Source organism: Globicephala melas, chromosome 13, assembly GCF_963455315.2.
Source record: "Globicephala melas chromosome 13, mGloMel1.2, whole genome shotgun sequence".
Taxonomy (NCBI): Eukaryota; Metazoa; Chordata; class Mammalia; order Artiodactyla; family Delphinidae; genus Globicephala; species Globicephala melas.
The window spans coordinates 11,330,184-11,349,332 of NC_083326.1; the positions used below are offsets into that span (position 1 = coordinate 11,330,184).

Consider the following 19,149-nt stretch of genomic DNA (forward strand, 5'->3'; position numbering starts at 1 on the left):
AGCTATCAAAGGATGTACGTCCTTCCTGAAGCTCCCGCATCTACAAAGCTTCCATACAACCACAACATGATTCACTTTGACATAATATTCACTTGTTTAGCAAATAGAAAGGCAGGTAGAGAGGTCAGTAGAAAGGCAGACAAACAGACAGACAGAAAGAAGATAGATGAGGTAGAATTTACTCTGACTTCCTAGGAATCTGAACATCTAGTGTCCTGTTTTGGTAATTTCCAAAAACTGGAAGGAAGAAAGGCTATCTATGTCTTTCTCTAGAAGAAATTACTGAAGCTATCCCCTATAGAATTTCACCACCTGGCATTACTTCCCAACTCAACTCCAGCACATAGACCTGGAGAGACGAATTTTCCTACTAGGATTTGTCTCAATTCATATATATATATATATATATATATATATATATATATATATATATATATATATATATAAAAGTTAGGTCTATTCCTTTCATTCTTTTAAAGGTAAAAGGGGTCCATGCAAATAGTAAGGATGTGAGAGAGGAGAGAGAGAGAGAGAGAGAGAGAGAGAGAGCATGAATAAGAATAAATGGGAGAGAGAAGAGAGAGGAAGGGAGGGCAATAAAGAGAGGGAGAGGTGGACTGGAAAGAACAGGGTGTAGGAAGGGAGAGGAGGGGAGCGAGGGGTGATCAGAGTATGTATTCATGCTGCACAGAGTCCCCAAAGTACTCTTGGCTGCAAAGCCCCAGCATTCTTTACTATCATATCACATACAGACTGCTTAATCTTAATTTTGCTTGTTAAAAAATATTTATCCAGATACAAAAATAAACTCACTGCAAATTACAAGTTGTCAGGGTTAAAAATCTACTCCTGTTTGTGTGGGGGAGGATAAGAGACCAGCATAGACATGAATCATTCTCAGTAATTTGAGTGTTTCCATGACATCAATGGGCACCCGTCCAGGACTCTGTCGAAGTCTGTGAGGTACCAAAGAGGCAGCGCAGCCAGCAGGAGGCTGGGAGGTGCACTTTTTTTTTTCCTTTTTTTTTTTTTTAAGGATTATGCTCCTTGTAAAGATTTCATCTGTAGCATCCACTTTTACCATCAAATAGATCGCTCCACAGATCCTGAGTGAACACATTTCATTCTGATAGTGTAAGCCTTTAACTTTATTACATCTTTTTGTTCGCAAATTCAACTATAAATCTGTCCTCAGAGCCCAAACCTCTGTTTGGGAGCAAAATAATCAGGGACTGTGGATAAACCCAAGCACCTTCTCAAACCTATCATATCTACTCCTCTAATTTCCTAATGACAAAAAGCAGCCATTTTACAATGACACCTCATTTCCAAGGGAAAAAAATATACATCTTTTGTGTAAATTGTCCATTAAAAATTAGCTATGGTCTTGATGTCGGTCTTCTGCTTAAAATGTCCGGGAACATTTGTTTCAGATAATAAAATTCTCAAGCGCGCTGATAACATGTTTGAGTAGGATTCTTAAGTAACTATCTGTGCTCGCGAACACAAAAGCTCCTAAATATGTGTGTTTACTCTGTGTCAGGCATGGATTTTTGTCACTTATACCCACTGGCTGGCGCGGACAGCTTCTTTCCTCCATCCTTCGCCACCGACCTCCCCCCGTCCCCACAATCACAACGGAGCTTTGAAAGAGCTCAAGATTCTATTTTTCCAATATTTAAAAGAGATAGCAGTGATGAACAAACCCGGCGTGTTCACTGCAGAATTTTCGAGACAACCCTCCGGTACTAGAATGCGACAGCCGCTGCGGACATTTTTTGGCACCAAGACAATGGTGGCACTGCCAAGCCCCATGGCTAAAACTACTCAAAAGAGGCATAAGGGTAGCATTAATCGCTCAAGTCTTTTACTGCATGGAGTACTGTTGTCCATATTTTAAAAACTAAAAGTACCCGTTAGTAACATTTGTTGTATGCCCACCAAGGGGCGGGGGAGATTCTGAAATATACACCAGGAACAAATCTTATCAAGCATTTGATTCATTTTATACCTAAAAGGACCAAATGTTAAATTTTGCTGCTGGTGACGATTTGCCGTGCATGTAACGAATAATCTAACCTAATGGGGGTACACTGAAGGCTGAATGAAAGCTACAAGAGAGGATTTCATAAACTAAGTCGACATATTGGCTAAACAACTTTCTTCTGCAAAAATGATGTATACAAGGAACGTGTAATACTATGTCACAATTTTTTAAATTAAGCAAGAAAAACGCTGTAAATGAGCAGACACAACATCTGTCAATCAATCCTTCTAGAGACAAAGGAGCTCAACGCGCAGCCCCTTCTCTAGAACAAGTCGGCATCTACAGTGAGCAAACAATCAGGAAAGTCAACACGTGTTTTGTCCAAATTGAACCCATCAGCTGTTAAAACCTATATTTAAATTTGATTATTAAAAATGGCACCAATGGGCAATCAATAAAGGAGTCACTTGCTGCTTCTGTTGCCCTCGAAAAACTCAAGCTAAGCAGAAAATAGAAGCTGCTTCCAATGATTTTTAAAGACCAATCCTTTTGCCGATTGATTCAGTTGTTCTTTATCTTGCTGCCCCACGAAGGATAAGGAAAAAAAATTTTTTTTTAATTTAGGGGGAGTATGATTAACAAATATCTATTAATTCTAAATTTAATACTTTTATATTCTTACATAATTTTCCATTTGACTTCTAATTTTTCTTCCAATATATCCATGGTATCCTATTGTAAGGGAATGTCATGGGAATTGGATGAGAATGAAAATATGACATGAAGGAAAAAATTGGTCTCATAAGTTCATTAACTCACAGGGATACACCTAAGAAGTATCACCTTCAGTAGATTACTACACCTGGACAGTTCTAATCCATTTGGAAGGAGTGAGAGACAGGCAAGAACAACTTATCCATAATACTATTTCTGGAGATAAGCTGTGACATGGATGATCCCACGGGTGGTTGACCAGTAGGATAACAACAAGTTCATGTTTGGGTTTGTAGCCTTTCATTCTTAAAAGGCCACTTTTAACATTACATATAAATGGTAGGGAGGCTTCCCTGGTGCCGCGGTGGATAAGAATCTGCCTGCCACTGCAGGGGACACGGGTTCGATCCCTGGTTGGGGAAGATCCCTCCTGCCACGGAGCAACTAAGCCCATGCGCCACAACTACTGAGCCTGTGCTCTAGAGCCCACGAGCCATAACTACTGAAGCCCACACACCTAGAGCCCGTGCTCCGCAACAAGAGAAGCCACTGCAATGAGAAACCCGTGCACCGCAACAAAGAGTAGCCCCCGCTCGCTGCAACTAGAGAAAGCCCGCGTGCAGCAATGAAGACCCAACACAGCCAAAAATAAATTTAAAAAAATAAAAATAAATTTAAAAAAACGGTAGGTATTTCACCCACCACTGAAAAAGATGCACCTGTACAGTGGAACATATTATCCTACGAAAAGCCTTGATAAAAAACTTATCTGATGCTGTAGGACAATATCCAGCAAGGCTGTTTCATGGCTAATCCTCATGCTGGAAACCGAAGAACCAGCCTTTTGTGCCCTGCTACCAGACTAAGGAACTCATCACAACTGCGTGTGAATCAGAATAAATCTCTGTCGTCCCTGTCCCCAACCCCAAGCCATCTTTGGTTACCCTATAATTTTGGGGGGTATATTGAAAAGAGTATTTCATTAAACAATAACGGGAAGGGTGGTTCCAAAAATATACATGAGGTTATAATTTACAGTTCTTTCATCTTTCCCGCGCCTGCCTTTTCCTCTCTTGCTCACGTAAGAATACCTGAGTCCTTGTCATGTATTACCCGCTACACAAAAGGGTTACGTAGATTGCTTCATTCAATCTACACAACAACCCTGTGAGGCAACGTAATATAAACACCACTTTACAGATGAGAAAACTGAGATACAGAAAACTGCCCAAGGTCACAAAGGCAGTAAGCGTTAGAGCCAGGATTCAAATCCTGCCAGTTTGATTCCCGTGGCTGGCCTCTTAGCGCTATTCTGTGCTGCTGGAATTTAAACTCTGAAAAAAAATATCTACAAATAAGCGAGAAGCCCAATACTGAAGACTCAAATCCCAGAGCTCAAAACACTCATGAATTTGATATGAAATTAATGAAAGCGTCTTAGAGGTGGTGATAATTTACATTTACATGGTGTTTTATTCCTAAAAGGTCTCTAGGTACTTTAAAGCTGTGCAAATGATGTACACCAGAACCTGTGACGTCACACAATAAACTGCAACCATCTCTAAGTTAACTGGAAACAACTAATTGACAAAAACATGGCAGCAAACTGCATCTCTACACATTCCATATGTGAAGAACGTGACTTCATATCAAAGCATAGAGAAGAGGGAAAGTAAAAATATAATTATAGGGGCTTCCCTGGTGGCGCAGTGGTTGAGAGTCCGCCTGCCGATGCAGGGGACACGGGTTTGTGCCCCGGTCTGGGAAGATCCCACATGCCGCAGAGCGGCTGGGCCCGTGAGCCATGGCCGCTGAGCCTGTGCATCCGGAGCCTGTGCTCCGCAACGGGAGAGGCCGCAGCAGTGAGAGGCCCGCGTACCGCAAAAAAAAAAAAAACTATATATAATATATACATATATATATATATATATATATATATATATATAAAATTATAGGACAACACAACATCGCTCACAAGTGTCTTCTGTGGAATAGTAGCCCGACAACAGGTTCCAAAAAACAAAAGGGAGGCAAATCAAAAGGCCCAGGAAATGTTACAAGCTGTCTATATCCCTCCCTGACAGGCAGAAATATACAGTGTATCCTAGCATGTTAAAGCCTCTGAGAAGTCCTGCAGTGGAGACATTTAATTTCATTTAATATAATCTTTCCCAAATTTATTTGAATACACATACCGGCCCCATCTTTTTGCCTATTAACACAAGTTCAGAGGAATCTGAGAAACTACTACTTTAAAAAACTTAATATTTCAAAGCATGCACTGGGTTAATATATGTTGGTAATATTCTATCAAATAAATAAGTTTAACATTTGAATTTTATTTTAATTGACCTAAAAACATCTTTGTCTTGTTGTGATGTTTCCATGCAGATACACCTTTGTGGTTCTGACTGGCCGTCAACTTTAATTTTCCCTGATTCTAGCTTGGAGGTGGGAGTCTGGCTTTACAAGAAATCAGAAGCTGACGTTATTCTCCTGATTTCTAAAATTCAGAGAAGACCACTGGTTCTCTCCTGCAGAATCTTACCATACCAGGAGGCATTTTAAAAATCCAAATTTAATAAACGTCATGCTAAAAGAGCTACGACTCAATTCCAGCAGATAAAACAGTCATTCCACAGCCTAGAAAATTCTCTTCATCCCCCTCTTCCTAAATTGAGAACAGAAAGAAAATTTTGGGGAAAAGTGATCAGGTACATAGTTTGCAGCAAAGGATGATGGGAAATAGGGGCCAAGCCATTTTCCCAGGAAAGACTAGCATCAGTGCTCACTTTCACTGATGTTCTTAAATCATCAAAGTAGAACACTCAGTAATGATCTAGAGCTCTGACCTCAGAAAATTATGAGTTTGGGCTGCTTTCTGTCATTGATTCACCCCATCTCATCCAGACACTGCATTGCCTTCGAAGCAGCGAGTGTACCAAAATTCCAGATATACTTAAGAGTATCTCGAGGCACCACCCAAACTCTGTATTTGGGGCGATTCTGAACATGGTTAGAATCAATATTCAATTCTCCTTAAAGCCCTCACATTTGCAAAGCACTATATAGTGTGCAAAGTAATTTAACTTACATTATTTAAGATAACAACATCCTAAGAATTCCTTAGATGGGCATTTCAACCCCTATTTTTATAGAAGAGGTCACTAAAATTCAGAAAGATGGGCATTTCAACCCCTATTTTTATAGAAGAGGTCACTAAAATTCAGAAAGGGTAACCCACTTATAACAAATAAGAGAGGTTGTACAGACATTAAGAGACGAAGCTAGAACATAAATTACCAACTCCTGTACCAAAGCCTGTTTTTACAATACGCCGCCTCTTCTTGGAGTATTCCAGATGTATTACTGGTTTCTATTGTGGTAACAAAGATGATTCCACCTGTCTTTTTCTCACTATGTAGCATAGCCCTCTCCTCAATTCGTAGTAAGTCAAAGAGGCATTCTCGAGTCCTTTGATGGATGAAAATATTAGAACTGGTAAACATTTTGAGTGACCACCCTCTGGGACACCAAAAATCACCTTCTCAATGCAAAATGAAAGTACTGCCTTATAGATTATTTCACCTACCCTAGACCAACAAAAGCCAGAATCATCCTCTTCCTCGGTGTCACTCTTAGGAGAAGTGCACACATTATCAAATGAGAACCCGTGAGTTTTATGCTTTCTTTTCCCAGTGCAGGAAAATCTTTCACTGAAAATAACACTAATTCCACAGAGTGTGCAATTAATCAACATAATCATGGGGATAACTTAGCTCTTTGGGGAGGTGTGTCAAATAACTCTTTAAGGCCACTAAAGTGCCACTTGAGCCACCAGAGTAATGATTTTCTGAATCAGCAATTTGTACAAGGGTCCCCTAGGGGCCTGAGGGACTAAGGCTAACCCCGAAATCAGTCAACTTACTTCTAATGCGTAACTTACCACTGGTTTTATGTGAATAAGATCTTAATGGCTCTGCCTGCCCTATTTTATATTTTTATTACAGTTTGTGCCTATGGTGACTGGGTATAACCAAGGCAATGAAAGACTTTGTGAGGGCCTCTGAAGAAACAACATATGCATTTGAAATCTTATTTTTTATTTGAATACGTAATAGTTTTTCATGTAAAACTGAAAAAGGTCAATCTTGCGATACACACGAAAGGCATCAAAAGCAAACAGAAATGAAATATTTTTGTTGTACTCTTAAGAGGAAAGGAAGATACAGGATGGGTGTGGAGAAAAGCAATCTCCTGAAATTCAATTCCATGGCCCAAAAACCCTGCCCATCATGAGAATCATCAGTAAGACTTTTCTTAAAACAGATTCCTGGGTTCTCTACCCCAGGGGACTTACATTCAGTGGAATGTGGTCCAGAATCTCTGTTTTTTTAAAATAAAACTCCACTGGTTAGTCTAACAAGCCACAGACAAGAGTAACCAATTTAAGTGAACAGGTTCAGCCTTCAAGGTTACTTTAGGTGAAACTCTCATATAAACCTGGTAAGCTGGTAGATAACCAAAAAAAAAAAAAAAAAAAAAGAAATCAATGACTATCTAATCCAACCTATTTAATTGGATTTTTAAAAAGTAAACAAGTGTTGATCTCCAAGACCCTTTCAGACAGTTACATTTTGTGGGTTAGAGAAACCTCTTCCTGGCAGTGTGCTAGGCCTCTACATTTGTTCATCTCTGCTCATGAAGATTGGTTGTGTTAAAGAAATTCAGCTCGCATTACCAAGTAGATGGCCCTAATAAACAACAGAATTCCAAGATCTAAGTGTCCTGGAGGTGAAACGACATTCCTTCTATCAGCCCCACTGGCCACTGCTCTGAAAGTATCTCTTCTCCCTTTCTACCCTAAGACAGAGGTCGCCTTTAGACTCCAGGATCAAGCTCTAGTGAGCCAGACTTGGTTTGTTAACCTAAAAGGGCCCTTCCACCCATATATTCCCCACATCCACGCTCTACTGAAGGCATTACAAGTCCATGCTGGGGGAGAGAATCCGGCCCTTTGATCCCTCTGGAGGAGATCGATGACATTTCTGGCCAGATGCAGCACAGACGATATCATATGAGTAAGACTTTGTTGCCTGGCTCGATTATTTGGAATTAATCAGCAAATTTTAAGAAAATCAGCAGCTACGTTTCACTGTGCAAATTGCTTTTAGCAATAAATTATGTGCTACCCATTAAACTGATGTTCTAACAGAGTCTTACTAATATTAAATGTAAAAAATAATAATGACCAAACTCCGAATTTGGCATATCAGAACAGAAAACTGAGGAAAAGGTTTAGTATTATGTTTGTTATAAAGTGTCTACGTAGGAAAATTACATATTTTAGCACCAGGGCATGTAAGAGATGGCCTCGGTTTTCAAGCTCAGCTCACGACTAACAATTAGAATATAACCACTATCATCTCTTAAAGAAATTACATGCATTTGATATGATACTCAAGAATGCACAAAAATAAAGGAGGTGGAGGTCTCATGAAAATTTTAAATACAGGTTACACATACGTATGATACAATAAGTATTATATATACACATAAGTATATAAGTAACATTTCTAACCCGAGACAGAAGATAATCTAAATGTCATCTACAGATGTATCTGTAACATATTAGATAATCATTTCTCTAGTCTTAGACTATATAGGTTTTATATTCCCTAAGTATACAGTACTGAGAAGTTGGGGGTGAAACAGCCCACAATTCAAAATACAACTCAGGGCATTCACAGAGCAGACAAAGAGTAGGAAGAATGCTAACCACTGAGGCTGCCCTTCAACATCAACTTTAAAAGAATGGCCCCATGACAATCAAGCTAGGAAGGAAACAGGACCAAACTACTCAGAGTTCAATTCCCCTGTTAAAGGAAGGTGATGGTTCACAGACAGAATTACATAAACCACTAAGTTCCACACTGTGATGTTTAAGAAAAACCTTCCAATTACTGAATATACAAGCATGACTAAATCAAGGGAGGAAGGCGGGGGCCATAGGAAGGAAGGGGAGAGGCAGAGGAAAGGATGATGAGGGAGAAGGCAGAAGGGAGGAAGGAGAGAGAAGGGGAGTAGTCAGAACAGTGACCGCATCCTATCAAAAATGTGCAAGAAAATAAAATCTATCACGTGGAATAGATGTTTACAGACAGCAATTTTCAGCTCTGAAGCTTGCAAAAATGATCCTCTGAACAGCTTTGAAAGAGGTCCAAAAACCATGAGATACAGAAATAAATATTTGTAGGGTAGCTCTGTGTACCTACCACGTGTTGGCTGATGGTACGTCAACGACGAACGTTACTCCCAAGAGTTAAGAGTTTAGATGGGTGAAATGTTAGGGAGCAAAGCCAGTAATGTACATAGTCAGGGGTATAATGGGAATAATGAGAGAGCACCTAACACAACCTCAGTGTGGTAATAGGAGACAAGAGGAAAGACGTAGATTTGAGATTCCACGCCAGATACCGTTAGAACAGATTTAGCGGGAAATGGATATTTGTTAGAATGCAGTTTGCAGTTATTTGACAATGTTAAACAAAACAAAGTAAATAAAAACTAACACTTACATGATTTAACCAAAACAAATTTTAAGGTAACTGGTACCTCAGATTGGAAAGATGGAAAACTGGAAAAAACTTAGATGACATTTCATCTAAGTTTCTCTAGCGCTCTAGCTCTAAGTTCTTTGATCATTCCATACGTTTGGGAGATGATTTGGGAGTTTTTTGATGGAATCTGCTTACAAATTAGAGAAATTTGCAAAAAAAAAAAAAAAAGAATTGTAAAGATCTAAACGAACCACCACAGAGTAATCACCTGGATTCGATCAAGTCATTTCGGAGAGATGCAGAAATCACTTATACATAATTAATTTTATAAAGAATTTGATGGAAACTTGTCAACAAAAATTGCTGCTATTTTAAAGGCATATTCATTATACAGAGCCCTGGTCTTCACTACCAAGACCCAAGGATACTCTCCACCCAAGCAATGGCGGGGAGGCAAGATGTTCCCTCTGTAACCGCCCTTGTATAACTTAGTCCTGCGACCTGAAACCATCAGGGATTTGCTCCGTTAACATCTTACACTCTATAAAAAACAACCAAAGCAGCCAAACAAAACAAAAAAAGGTTCCACTCAAACTCTGATTCTCAACGTCTGCCAGGAAGAATAGCTTAATTTGGTCTGCAAGGAAACCAAAAATGCCTTTACAGAACATTAGGGTGTAAATACAGGCTCATTTTCCTTCACAAAGCAAGTGAAAACAGTCAAGCCTATAAGGGAGCTCTCTATGAGGCATTAGCTACTACATACAAGGAGTCACGTTTCAAAATTTCAATGATTTATCCTTTTCAAGTCCATTTCCAACTCAGTAAACAAGAATTCTTCTTGAGTATAATCAGGCCAGGAGGATCTACAAAAGCAACGGGAATACGATTAACGGTCACCTGAAAGCAACCACTTAATAACTCAAGAGTGGCATATACGGGCTTCCCTGGTGGCACAGTGGGTAAGAATCCGCCTGCCAAGGCAGGGGACACAGATTTGAACCCTGGTCTGGAAAGATCTCACATGCCGCGGAGCAACTAAGCCCGTGCGCCACAACTACTGAACCTGAGCTCTAGAGCCCGCAAAGCCTGTGCACCTAGAGCCCGTGCTCCGCAACAAGAGAAATCACCTCAATGAGGAGTCTGTGCACCGCAACGAAGAGTCGTCCCCGCTCACCGCAACTAGAGAAAGCCTGCACACAGCAACAAAGACCCAACGCAGCCATAAATAAATAAATAAATAAATAAATTTATTTTTTAAAAAGAGTGGCATATACTTTACATGCTATTTGAGCTATTGAGTCTATTTAGCAAAAGCAAACTCCCCCCAAAAAACCCCAAACAAAACCCCTTCATTTCCTAATAAAAACAAATTAACTTCCATACTCAGTATTAACCTACAACTTTATAATCACTGCAAATATCTGATTGTGTAAAAATATCAAAACAAAACAAAACAAAAAACAAAAAAAAACCAACCTTGAAAAGTAAAAGAAATGAAGAACCCCACATACCAGTCATTTCAATGTGAGCCAGCAGAGGGCACACAAGCCCCAACAAGAGCTGGCTCTGGCCAGGCACCACCCAAATTCATTTAGGACTAACCCTGACCAAAATTTGAATACAGAGAGGGGGGAAAAAAATCGTCCTATCGGGGCATCAATAAAACAAATGTGCTCAGTTTAGGATTAGTAAGAAATATACAGTAGTACACTTTATGATTCAATACTGACTTTAACAGAGATTTCTTAACTGCTTCACGGAAAGTTGTTCATTAAAAAGAAGTAACTCTTCTTTGTATAGAAGTGAGGTTATATCAGTTTTCAAGGCCACTGTAGTTTTTATAGATCTATATGAAGAATTATCTAGAAAACATGAATTTGTAGAAGTAAATTAAATGTTAAATTTCTAATACATAAACACACACGTTTTGGGAAGTGTATTAAATTACCCTTTGCCAATAGACAGTTTCTTTTAGAGTAATTCCATGTGTCATATACAGATCTATTAATTTTTGTAACCCTAGAGCAATCGAATATGTACCGTTTTATGGTTAAATTGAGATACATACGTTACTTATTTTCCCACTGGTTTGTGCTTGATTGATTATTTGTAAGTTGTCTATTCTGGGTCTTTGTATTATAATATTAGCTTTGGGGTTACAGTAGATTTTGCCAGAAGAGTATCTCGCAGCTATGTATGTACATGTACGTGTAGAAAGGGTGCTGCTTATTCTTTTAAAGGAAGTTATCCTATAGATGCAAAAGTCACAAACTCCTCCTAGCCCTTTCCGAGCTTTTGATTTCAGAAACAATATCACAAATTGAAAAGAAAATATGAATTACCTCATGAAAGCAACAAATTAAAACCAACCTCAGATACTGTATTTTTTACATTTACAGATAAAAGTTAAATAATCCACAGGATGTCCAATCTCTCATTTCAAGTGCATTAGAATAAACAGAAGGTTTCAAGATGGAAAGCTTAGTAGGATAATTAACTGCTACTTGTCTATCCACCTAAATGATCATTTCAACCCCACCTCACTCACTAAACAAAAACAATGAAGCCATGTAACATCGTCATCAGGTGATTTTTTTTTTAAGCATTCTCAGTAGATTTGAGAGTTGAACTTAATTTACAGCATCTACCAACCAGGTGGTATAGGTTACATGTAGGTCATGATAAATAACACTTATCTTTTGGCCGATGTGGCTACACCCTTTTTGCATAAGTGAAAATGATGATGGTTTATTATTCCAAAGCACTCAGTTCTGAAATGTTTACACAATTTGTGAAGTCCAGGCAAATTTAAATGATTCTGACGTGCAGCCTGCTAAGGCCAGTGATGGGGATAATGCCTCTTTACGTGGGTAAAATTTTGTGGCATATAGGTCACTCTCTTAAGGGGAATCAACTGTGTGTCTCTTCTTTGCGTTTCCACCACAATCCTTCATCCTGCAGCCTGGAGCTGAGAGTGAAATGCAAGAAAGGAGCCGAATGCTCAAAGCAAAAATCTGCTTCCAGGACAATCCATTATATCTGACAAGTTAAATGTTCCATGGTAGGCCATATGGCATCGGAGCAGGCCCGACGATGGAAGAGGGGAACTCAGCAAATGCATCACAATTAAGGAGTTCGGCTACAGACTTTCCTTTGAATTACTTTTTTAATAAATTTTAAACATTGTCCCCCCGATGTGTAGCTGAATCCCTTCTCTGGGATAATTTTTAAAGGAGTCCCACAATTTCTCTCTCACCTCCTGACTGTCAATGCTGAACTCTGGAAGGTTAAGGCACACAAGGCCATTTTTATCAAAGGAAGCTTCAAAGAGGAGGACCTGTAGCCTCATTTCAAAAATTTCCAGACAAATTATATGTAGAGCCTCTCTGTTCACTAGATTAGAATAGATGTCAATGAAACTGGTCATTAGAATGAGACATTTACATTAAACTGATAGAACGTTAAATGAAACCAGTTTCCATTTTCAAGTCCAAAAAACCTGAAAAGCTGTATAGTCACAACTGGCACGTTTCTGTTTCTTCTGTAGTTTACTTAATATTTACCAGATTAATGAATTAACTGAAGACTGCCTTGGTTGAATTTAGCTCCCCCTAACACCTCACCAAAAAAAAAAAAAAACCTGCCTACTTCTGCTAATACCATGTTCCAGAGACAAGTCTTAGAAGCTTTCTAAGACACTGATTAAAACCAGGTTGTCTATAAAAATAAATATTTGTTCTTAGAAACAATGTAATGTAAATATAATTTGTATTATAATCAAGGTATGCATTTATTACTTTAAGGGAGAAGAAGATGAAATTAATGAAATGACCAAAATAGCATCATTAGACCACAGTATTCCATGACACCATTCGTCTCAGTAAAGAAAACAAATCCTTTCCGAAGAATTCTCAGGAAGAGAACTGAACTTGTAATAAAAACAGAAAAAGCTTTCTACAGAAGTATCCAAACTCATCTGGTCCAGTGTCCAACATCAATTTTATCAACACCCTCACTTCCTGGGGAGAATGCCTTCTTGAGCAAATTTACATATAATATGATGCGTGTGTGAGTGTGTTTGTGTCTGTGTGTGTATAAATTGTAATGGTAGGTTTTTCTAAACAATAATGACTATCGTTTAAGTATTCACACTGGTTTACAAACAAGAAATTCATAATGATTAAGAGAAACACGTATGCATCTTTCCGAACGAGAAGACACTAAGACTCATTTCCCTAAACTATTTTCAGTCTCCATTTCTCCAGAGGGTCACTATTTCCCTCAAATGTACCCGCGTCTGCCTTAATTAAGAATAACATTATTTCAAAGAGCATATACAGATACTTTATAAAAATGGATCACTTTGCTTTATGTTTAAAATTATGAACATATTTTCTGGTGGTCCTAAAGTTACTATTTGTTACTGTACTCTTATATTTGCGTCTCCTTATTTTTTAATATGAGACAATTTATTGTATTACGAAGATGCTTATGTGGGTTATGACTGGCAACTTGTATTAAAAATCAACTGTTACAGCTCTTTGTATTTTACCAAGTGCTTTCACATACATGCTCTTATAAGCTTCATCATAATTCTGTTAGATAGGTATCATTATTATTATCATTACTTTCATTCTATATGTAAGAAAAAAGGGAGACTCAGAGAGGTTAATTTATTTGTCTTAGGGCACACAGCTATGAAATGGAGGAGCCACATCTTTTGCCCAAGCCTACCTCTAATGTCAGCACTGTACTGACATGCCATACCATATATTACACGAGGAAGCATATGACCATTAAAAAGATATAGGCAAGTATTACTTAGGAATATAAGTACACTTTTTACACATTTTCACTTCTTATTCAAGAAAAGTAGCCACGTTTTTTGGTATTGTGATAGAATCCTATGCTTGGCTTTACTAGGAGGAATGAACACATACTCAACACACAATTACACTTACACACGAGCACATACACACACAAAATGTAGCCAGGCACACCTCAACACCAACAGAGTGCATCGGGCCGTTGTGTACTGTAGATCCTATTTCTGTGTATCCAGATCCACATTTTTATTACTAATTAAAATGTCCAGACGGCAAAATAACACCTGATCCGAGGGATTTTTAAGTACAGTAATTGTCAACGTTCAGCCCCTACACTGTTAACAAAATTGGCCTGCCCTGAGTTTTATATTTGCTGTTTCCAACCTATCAGTGTAATGCAGTTAAAACTTTAATAATCTGAACACCAGTATGTCCACATTAAACTCTTTACCAAGAAAAAAAAGAGGAAGATCTGATATTTAAATCATCACCATTAAGAGAAAGCTTACACACAGCACAGGGAGATCAGCTCGTGCTTTGTGACCACCTAGAGGGTGGGATAGGGAGGGTGGGAGGGAGACGCAAGAGGGAGGAGATATGGGGATATATGTATATGTATGGCTGATTCACTCTGTTATAAAGCAGAAACTAACACACCATTGTAAAGCAATTATACTCCAATAAAGATGTTAAATAAATAAATAAATAAAAAGAGAAAGCTCATGGACTCCAGTAGAACCGAATGTCACAACACAGCAACACAATTGGGTTTTATGGGGGAAAAATACATAAAGGAGGAAAAGAAGGAGGCAGTTTCCCTGCATCTTTTGTTTCATAGGTTCACTAAATCATAAACAATTTTTGGATATATCTGTGTCCTTTAATTTGGGGGGAATTTTTATACCACATATAGGTACAGATCTTAATCATTAAGCAAAATGTTCATTATCTTATAAGCTTTTTAAAAATATGGATGCGGGCATGACCCCTGAATGTCAGGTTAGGCCTTACTCGTGCATAATATACTCCGGGAAATCACAAATGCTTTTAAAATGTTTAAAGCAGTGACTTCCTAATCCTAAGTGGATTCTTTTTTTCTCAGATAAACATTTTTTTTTTTTTTTGCAAATATCTAGGCTGTTTTGATACGCAAATGTTCTCCTAAACATTTCCACCAGTCAGCCACTGAAATCTCTCCACAGACCCCAACCAATGGGAAAGTTTGCAAGGGAAACAGGAGAAGCAACTGGATGAGAATCCTGCCAGGAATCCTGGCTTCATGGGCCACAAACACATGTGAATTTTGTTGCAATACCTGAAAGAAAGCTTGTGGATATTTCAGTGAAACAACTCCTTTAAAATTCTCAGTCATGGGGCAGTAATTCTCCCTGATTTAAGCAACAGCTTCTGGGGAGGGTAAAACTGATCCCCCACAGGTTTCCTATTTCAGAGTTCAGTAACTCCAGGAAACGTGGCTTGCTGCTGGACAGTGAAAATCTCATCACTTAAAAAAAATTACCCAAAGGAATTAACATCTGCAAAACAGGAAACAGAAAAAGCAGCCAACAGTACCACGACTAGGGTCCCAAATCTGAACAGGTATAATCTTAGTGGATCACTTTCAAAAATGTTCTCCCAAGGGAATAAACCAGGGAAGATGCCCCTAGAGCCATCTTTATTATGTAAACAACTCGGGAAATAATGTATTCAAACAAAGGATTTTTCTAGAAATAAAAACAAGAGGATAGCATTCAAAAGGAACTGGTAAATACAGTACGATTACAATTACTATGACTGAAAACAATCTCCAATACTCCCTTTCCCTTTCATGCTCTACTGTGTAAACACCCCCAAAACCTGCTTTGAGAAATAACGGGATTCCTTGATAACAGGTCAACAAATCATTTCAAAGCATCTCCAGTTTGCTCAGGCACAGAAGCCACCAGAGGCTAACCACACTGAAAACAAAACCAAATTTCAGGATTCCGGTTGCTAACACCAGGCTGGGCATTACTGAGAAAGGTAGGAGTTGTGAATTTGGTGGGAGGAGAAAACTAACAGTGAATTTATCAAAGCCAGAGGATCGTTGAGCTTCCACAATTAAAATGATCTGCTTCTCCACCACTAACCTGCTGATCGACACTTGTTCCTTTACTTCTCCCATCAATTCCTCATTTACACATATTAAAAGCAGTCAAAGATTTCATCAGATGTGGTTTTGACAAGAAGAGCAAAGTGCCTAAAGCCACAGATTTTAATTGAGCCCAAAATACTGATTTGGGGCAGGGGGAGAACCAATCACAGCAGGAAACGCTTTAAAAGAAAAAGGGGGTTGGTGGTGAGGAAACATCATCTTGAGTAGTTACTCTGCACTCAGTTGTACTGTACGAAAAGAAAATAAAAAAGTTATATAAAATGTCAGAATTAACCTATCGTTTCAGATTGTTTACAGGTGAATTTCTACCATCTGGATGGGCAGTTTGCCCACATCAAAAACAAGTAAACTAAAAGAAAAAAAACCTTCTTCTGCCTGCTATTTTAACACAATAGATTTTAAAGGAAAGGGGACAGACTCACTCACCGTAATCTCCAGATACTGACACACACACATTTACACAACATGTGTGTACACTCACACATTCATATACAAACTGTGACAAGACGAAAGTTGGAAAAAGCAAGAAATTGAAATAAAATTCTGTTTCTCAGATCTCTAAAAGATTAATAAGTAATAAAAATCTAGTCATTCTTAATTGCATAATAGGAAAAAAAGATTCACTTTAAAATTCTCATTAAATAGCTCATGATACTCTCTATTTCACTGAGATACTCTAAAAAATAAAACCTAGCATATCAAAGTTTCTACCTTCCCCTAACAAGGCATATTTATATTCTTTCTTTATGCTGGGCTAGCAACTTGGGGAATTATAACTTAACTTTAAATAAACAGGAAACTGCATCTTAGGAACTGCCTGAAGTTGTTTTATATTATTTGAGAGTAACAATGCTTATTAATTTGACAATTTTTAAAGAAATATGCTTTCATTCTCCCCTTATGCAAACCTTTCCTTTAATCCTTATACAAACCTTTTTTTTTTTAAACATCTGCCTCAGCAAAAAGATCTGACGTAGTAATAATCATTTTTCAACCTGAAGATCAAATCTTACATCCAGTCAGAACTATGTTTAGGTTTTTTCTTTCTAATGTCAAGAGTGAGATAGAAGTTTCGGTTTAACTTTAGGCTAGTCTAACAAATCATGGTACCAGGTTGGCACAAAGTGGTTATTTGCCAATCTCCAGTCACACATTCCGAAAGCAACACACAGAGGGTTTATAAATTAATAGCTCTCTGTACTGAATGCTTGTCCATATCTCTGGTTCTGGGGTTTCTGGGTATCCATTTGGATTGTACAGGGTCTCTTAAAATTACGTTTGAAGCCCAACACTAAACCTGAAGTGTTGAGTGAGAGAATTATGGGCACACTCCCAAACTCTTACATTAAACCACAAAGGGAATATATTAAAAAGAAAAAGCACAGAAAAAAAAAATCGTCCAAAAAAGAAAAAAAAACTCACCCTGAATAGACAAACAGAATACTTGCTTTTCTTTCGACCTTATGGGTAGCACACGGAGGGAGGCACCGGAAGATCGAAGCACAAATACGTGATGAGGTGTCTCCAAAAAGCATGAGGATGAATAAACTGTCGTGCCGTAAATTTGCCAGCTAGAGGACAGAACACAACACGCTGGGGCTTGGCTGTCCTAACATGTTTTACTACGTAAATTTAAATAGTCTTGAAAGGGAAAAGAAAAGAGGGGGAAAAGTAGAGGGTTTTTTCCTTAATATTACAAAAAAAAGTTTGCCAGAAATTCTCATACTTGGGTCACAAATAAAAGTACTTTCAGGGCTGTTATTAAAAAAAAAAAAAAAGAATCTAGTTCTTAGGCTAAAACTCATCACATGTTTCCTATGATGGAAATTTAGGGGGGTGGTTTAAAGAGTTAAAGACTCCCTACCATTAATTTGCATCTGGTGCTTTTAGTGTGTGTGTGTGTTTTTTTCTTCCCTGAAAAGTTGGCAGAGCTGCCGATTTTCCATAATGCAAGCATTTGGGAATTGTGAGCGGAATGAAACCGATCCAATCTCCTGACTGCGACATGAATTTTCATTAATTACAACCTTGTCAGCAAAAGCATTATCAAAGCTGAATATGAAAATGCTAATGAGTCCTCATTTGCATATTTTTCTTTGTTGGAATGTCATTAATTATTACATTTTATGATGATGAATGCAGCTGTCGAAGCTCTCCGATGCATAATTAGCCATCAGAATGCCAGGAGCCGATCAGCATTTTTGGGTGAAAAAAAACAAATTTCACTTGTACTCGTCCCCCATCCCAACACCACCCAACACACAGACACACACAGACACACACAGACACACACACACACACACACACACACACAGCCCTGATGACGACAGTCCTGAGGCCGGACTTTGGGGAAGTTGAAAAGGGCTTGTTTAGAGGGAATTCATTTTTGCTTTAAAATTATTTTGGTTTTAGCCGATAACGGTCTTATACAATAGAAGCAGCTCTTAATAAAAAAAAAATCGTTATTCCAGCTTAATTAATGCCACGCTTAATTATAACACCATGATGTCAGCGGTTTTAATTAAGTATTGGCTCCGTTACAAAAAAAAAAAAAAAAAAACAACTCCCCGCTGCAGTAAGAGTCACAGATTTGTGCAAATCATTTCTGCAATTTTTTGGTCTTCTGTGGTTCATGAACTATTCGGATATTAACAGGCAGCATGAAAACTCCAGGCACACACGCGTGCGCAGGAGGGCGCACACACATGCGCGCGCACACACACCACACACACACACACACACACACACACACACACAAACCCCCAAGCAAAGGGGGAAACCCAGACTTTGCTGCTACATTACTTGGATACACTTTAGAGCTTACCTACTTGACCATTTTTTTGAGCTAAAGTGTAAGTGAAGATGACAAAACATAGCTCATCCTCTCTCAGCCGCTGGGAACGG

The 19,149-nt window shown here is 38.5% G+C and overlaps 1 protein-coding gene across 16 annotated transcripts in view; it reads right to left on the reverse strand.

The window, feature by feature from the left end:
- The window catches only part of TCF4 (transcription factor 4), a 358,246-nt gene that overhangs the window by 178,140 nt on the left and 160,957 nt on the right, over positions 1–19,149 (reverse strand). Inside the window, exon 1 of one of the 16 annotated variants that reach the window (XM_030868011.3) lies at positions 17,668–17,685. The exons of the other annotated variants lie outside the window; for them this stretch is intronic. The gene's annotated coding sequence lies outside the window, so the exon portion shown is untranslated. Of the gene's footprint in view, positions 1–17,667; positions 17,686–19,149 lie in introns of those variants that run through there. 16 annotated transcript variants of the gene reach the window in all.